Raw genomic sequence first — 5928 nt, forward strand, 5'->3', positions numbered from 1 at the left:
GAACCCTTTGATCATTTTTTAATTGGATTTTTTGTTGAGTTCTCGAAATTCTTTATATATTCTTGATATTAATCCCTTATTAGATGTATGATTAACAAATATTTTCTTCTATGGGTGGTCTTTTCATTCTGTTTTTAGTGTCCTTTGATGCACAAAAGTTTTAAATTTTGATGAAGTCCTATGTATCTATTTTTTCTTTTGTTGGATGTGCTTTTGCTGTCTGTCATTTCAAGAAATCATTGCCAAATCTAATGTCATGGAGCCTTCGCCCTATGTTTTCTCCTAAGAGTTTTATAATTTTGGGTCTTACATTTAGATCTTTGATCCATTTTGAGTTAAGTTTTGTATATGGTGTTAGGTAAGGGTCCAACTTTGGTTTTTTGTATATAGCTTGCCAGTTTTCCTGGCACCATTTGTTGAAAAGACTGTCCTTTTACCCAGTGAATGGTCTTGGCACCCTTGTTAAAAATCAATTGACCATATATGTGAGGGTTAATTTCTGGACTATCCATTTTATTTCATTGGTCTATGTCTGTCCTTACGCCAATACTGCACTGTTGATTACTGTAGTTTGTAGTAAGTTTTGAAATCAGAAAGTATGAGTCTTTTGACTTTGTTTTTTTTTTCTTTTTCAAGATGTTTCAGCTATTCAGGGTCCCATGAGATTCCATATGAATTTTTGCATGGGTCTGCCTATTTCTGCAAAAAAATATCATGGGATTTTGGTAGGCATTATAATGAATCTGTAGATTGCTTTCTTTTATGTTGGCACATTAACAATGTTGTCTTCTAATCCATCGTCTTTAATTTCTGTTAGCAAGATCTTGTAGTTTTCAGTGTACAAGTCTTTGGCCCCCTTGGTTAAGCTTATTCCAAAGTATTTTATTCTTTTTGATACTATTTTAATGGAATTATTTTCCTGATTACCTTTTCAGATTGCTCATTGCTAGCTTATAGAAATACAACTGTTTTTTCTGTGTTGATTATGCATCCTGTCACTTTGCCGAATTCATCTATTAGCTTTGACAGTTTTTTTGTGGAACCTTTAAAGTTTTCTACATAAAAGATCATGTCATCTGTGTACAGAGTTAATTTTACTTTTTCCTTTCCAATTCAGATGCCTTTTATTTCTCTTTCTCACCTAATTACTCTGACTGGAACTTCCAGTACCATGCTGAATGCAAGTGTTGACAGTGGGCATCCTCGTCTTGTTCTTGACCTCAGGGGAAGAGCTTTGGTATGAGTGTGGTGTTAGCTGTAGGGTTTTCTTACACCGTATAGCCTTTTTTATGTTGAGGTGGTTTCCTTCTATTCCTAGTTTTTTAGATGTTTTTTATCATGAAAGGATTTTGACTATTGTCAGATGCTTTTTCTGCATCAAGATGATCATGTGGTTTTTTTCCTTCTCTCTGTTAATGTGGTATATCCCACTGATTTATTTTCATATGTAAACCACTCTTGCATTTCAGGAATAAATCCCACTTGGTCATGGTGTATAATCCTTTTAGTGTACTGTTGAATTCAATGTTCTAATATTTCGTTGAGAACTTTCGCACCAGTACCCTTAAGGGCTATTGTTCTGTCGTTTTCTTACAGTGCCTTTGTCTGGCTTTGGCCCAGCTGTTCTTTAATGTTCGCATGGTATAAGTTGGTAAACTAGAGGAAGGGTGACCACCATGAAAAGCTGACATATCAGCAAGGAGGAGGGGAGAAAACATTTCTCAGCTTCACTTACTGAAGCATCATCCTTCAGCTTGTCTTAAATTGCTCTCTTGATACAGTTGCCAGAATGATGAAAATTAAGATAAACATCCTTAAAAAGGAGCATATGAAATATACAAGAAATTTTAGACTCACTCTAGCCCTCCAAAGGCAAACATCGAATATTATAAAAGAAATGAAGCCGGAGACGTTGAATAGCGCACATGAGTGTGACGTTGGGTGAGTGAGAAGCTCTTATTCAAATTACCAGATCATCAGACATTCTCAGAGGGCTTCCTGTGATAAAATAGTGACTAAGAAACAATGGCAGGGAGAGTCTAGGCCAGTGCTCTTTAATAGAAATATAATACAAGCCGTATATGTGATTTTGAAGTTTCTAGAAGCAACACTAAAAAAATAAAAAGATACAAGGGAAATTAATTTTAATGATAATTGTTTAAGCCAATATATCCAAAATATATTTTCACAAGTAATATAAAAATTATGTGATATTTAACATATACTTTATGCTAAGTCTTCACATCTGATATATTTTATACTGAACGCATCTCAATTTGACCTCGCCATGTTTTAAGTGCTCAGTGGGCAGCACACATGTAGGCCGTTGGATCTCACTGTCCAGAGCTGTTCTTCGATTTAATTTTCAAAAGCTTGATAAGAGAAATTGTCAGCTTCTGTGCCCTCTGTTCTTGACTGATCCAACTATATGCTTGTGTACAAGACAGGTCCTATAGGAAGATGTAAATCCTAAAGCCTTTTTCTAATGATATCAGGGTTCTCTTGAAATAGCAGACATTGGGCAGATTGTCAAGAAATAAGTCCTTGGCGAGCAATCTTGGCATTTGAGGAGGGGAAGGAGGACTGGTGGCAAAGTTGTTGTGGCAGGTGAGGGCCTGGGGAATCTCGGAGGATTTTAGGCTCATTGAAGCCAGCAGGAGGTAGATTTTTTGAGCAGTTGGTAGATGGGGGAACAAAACATCAGGGAGTTTGGGAACAAAAGTTGAGTGGGCAGAGTGGTTGGCCTTTCATTCCTCTTTGCCTGCCCTCGAGTGAGTTGGAGGGAGACGTGTGTGTGTGTGTGTGTGTGTGTGTGTGTGTGAGGGAGGCCTGTGGCATGGGGTGTTTGGGGTCTCAGGTCTCAGCAGCAGCAGCAGCCACTGCTCACACAAGCCCCAGTCTCGTTCTGTGTTCCCCTACACTTCACTTGGATTCCACTCCCCCCACACATCCATTTAATGTATTGAACTTGTGCCCTTTGAAATGCTTGTCCTTTAAGTGTGTGTTGTTTTAAAATGTACATAGATGGCATGGAGCACCTCTTTCTGCCTTCCTTGTCTCACTCATGCTAGTAAGATACCTTACCAACCTTTCCTGTGATCCTTTTCCACTTTGGGGTCCCCCCTATTTCTTTCTGTCATTTATATTGAGTGCTAGTGTGTGCCAAGTAGGGTGCTGGGTACGTTACAGACGTTATTTCGTTCAAGTCTCACAGTAACCCTGCAAGGACACTGATATTTTCCTCACCAGCTCAGCGCTTGGTAGCTGCTCACCATCACACCGCTTGCAATCTGTATTCACACTCGGCCTAGTGGATTCCAAAATCCACACTCTGGATGCTATTCTAAAGGTTTATGTGTTTTGAAATTCATTCATTTGACAAATATTTGACATGCCTACTATGTGCCAGGTATTGTTGTAGGAGCTGGGGAGATAGAAGAGGACACAATACAAAAAGTCTCTGTCCTCAGGAAGCTTGCCTTCTAGAAGGCTGATATAAGAAGAAGGGCAGGGCCCTTAGCTGGAGGAGGAAACACGGTGGGCTGGTAATGAGGATGTCTTCTGTGTGCCAGGGCCTGCTTCTGACGAACTTTGCGGTCCGGTCTCCAAGGGCAAGATCTTATTTTCTAACAGCTTTCTTGAGGTATAATTCACATACTCATTGAAACTTTGACTAAGTTAACATCTATAATCTTCTATTCCTTTATCTGTAGATAATATCAATATCACTGGATTTAAGTTAGTTGACAGGTATGTGTGAAGCACATAATGCTTGGTGCCAACTATTTGATGCTTTGATATTATAAAAGCTATTTTATGAATATTAGTTTGGTGACAACATATTGAGTGTGTTGGAGGAGAGCCAGTAGTTCAGTGTTTTTCAAAATATGGTCCCCTGATCAACTGTGTCAGCATCACTTAGAGTGCATTGTGAAAAATGTAGGTGCTTGAGCTTAATCCCAAATCAGATGATCTGAATATTGGTGTGGGCCCTGGAGACCAGCATGTAACAGGTGTCCAGGTGGTGCTTATGCACAGGTCAGTTTAAGAACCAGTGTGACTGGTCAGCCCTCGGGAAATGTTAGTTGTTGCTTTGTTATTTTTGCTGATATTGCTGCAAGTTGTTGCGATTATAGCATAGAGAAGTCTTGACCAAACTTGGGAAGGATCGTCAAAGGCTTCTTTTTGAACAACTTGCACAAATGAATGGGCTTTGGATGGATGTGTAGGCTTTAGCCAGGTAAAGTAAAGGGGAAAGTTATCCAGTTTAGAATATAGACGGAGGCTTAGAAATACAGGAGAGCATGGGTTTTGAAGAGAGCTATTGTGACCATATAAAATATGATTATAATGAAAGTGTGACTAGAGAGTAGTAAGAGCTGCTGTTGGATGTTATATTGAGGAGATGGAAAGGCAGTTTGAAGCTTTGGTTTCAAGCAAGAGTGACATAAGGTCAGATTTGAATGTTAGAGGTTCCAGGTGTGAGCATAGGTACAAATCAGTGGTGACTTTCAAGTTTCTTACAAGGGTAACTGGGTCGGATGGGGCTGCCCTTCTAGGTGGGGAATAGCAGAGGAGAACCAGGTATGTGGGGGAAGGTGTTTGGGTTTTAGGTGTATTACATTGAAGATGTCTATGGGACATCCAAGTGGAGGTATTTTGTAAAAACTGGAATATGAGACTAGTATTAAGGGAAGAGACCTCAATTAGAGAGGGAAATTTAGAAGCCACCAATTTATGGTGGAGAATTAAGCTATGGGTATGCATAAAAATTTTCAAGAGGTCTTAGAATATAAGAGATCTGAGAATGAAACCCCCAAAACTATGAAGACCCAAGAAAAAAACAGCAAGAGAAAGAGCGCTGGAAAACTAAAGAGAGACAGACTCGAGAGAGGAGGAAAGTTTGATTGAGAAAGTTATTAACTATGTCCAATGCCACCGAGAGGTCATTTAATTTAAAGAGTAGAAGTTGTCCATGTCATTGTCACTTTGCAAGAGCAGTGTCAGTAATAGGTCGCAGGGGCAGAAATTGGGTAGGAGAGGCTTTGTAGTTGAATGGGGTTAAATAGTGACCACGAGTGCAGACCACACACAGGAAGAAAAAGGATTCTCGTCTGTATAACTTTTCCATTAAAAGAATTGAAGTATATCAAAGATCATCAAATTTAAAAAGCTGAATGAATATACCCTAGGGACTAGATATAGAAAAAGAAAAATGTCTTATGGGAACTTTTGTCTTGGACTATAAGCCTTTCAGTGGCAGGAAGCGTCTTTGTCTTGCTATCCTTGGCCGTACGCACAGTGCCTACCCGCCAGCAGGTGCTCTGGCAGTCTGTTGGTTGGATAGACAGGTGGATGGATGGATACACAGGTCCAGACTCCTTAGGGTTATATTTTTTCAGATGGAGTTAAAAGAGAGGGAATGAAAAGGAACCATGTTAAAATATTGATACATACCAGGAATGACACTTTTAATTTTCAGATAGCCTGTAATTTTTCAATTTGCTAGCATTGCTCTTTCTCTCTTTTAATATGCTTTCTCTTCCCTTCCTCATAATTTTGAAGAGAGTATTTCATCTAAATATTTTAATACCTTATAGAGTTGGAAGCAAGTTAGGATTTTAAAATCTGAATGTCGACACTAGATAACAAGAGCACAGGATCATCATGGGATGTGCTAACATTGCCGAGAGCCCTCGGGCCCTGGGGGTCCTCTGTGCTCTGCAGCAGCCCAGGGTGGGCGGGTGGCTGGGGCCATGCCTCCAGGAGTCAGGCCAGGTGGCTCTTTGCCAAATGGTTTCTGAAAATGTGCGATATTAATGTTTAATGCCCTCCTTCCTGTGCTCTTGCCTTTGCGAAGGCCTCATGTTGGCTGCTGTCTTCCTTGGTCCCTTTAACCCAGGTTCCGACACTGCACTGCCCTGTCTG

This window comes from Propithecus coquereli, unplaced genomic scaffold (assembly GCF_000956105.1).
Source record: "Propithecus coquereli isolate 6110/MARCELLA unplaced genomic scaffold, Pcoq_1.0 Scaffold306, whole genome shotgun sequence".
NCBI lineage: Eukaryota > Metazoa > Chordata > Mammalia > Primates > Indriidae > Propithecus > Propithecus coquereli.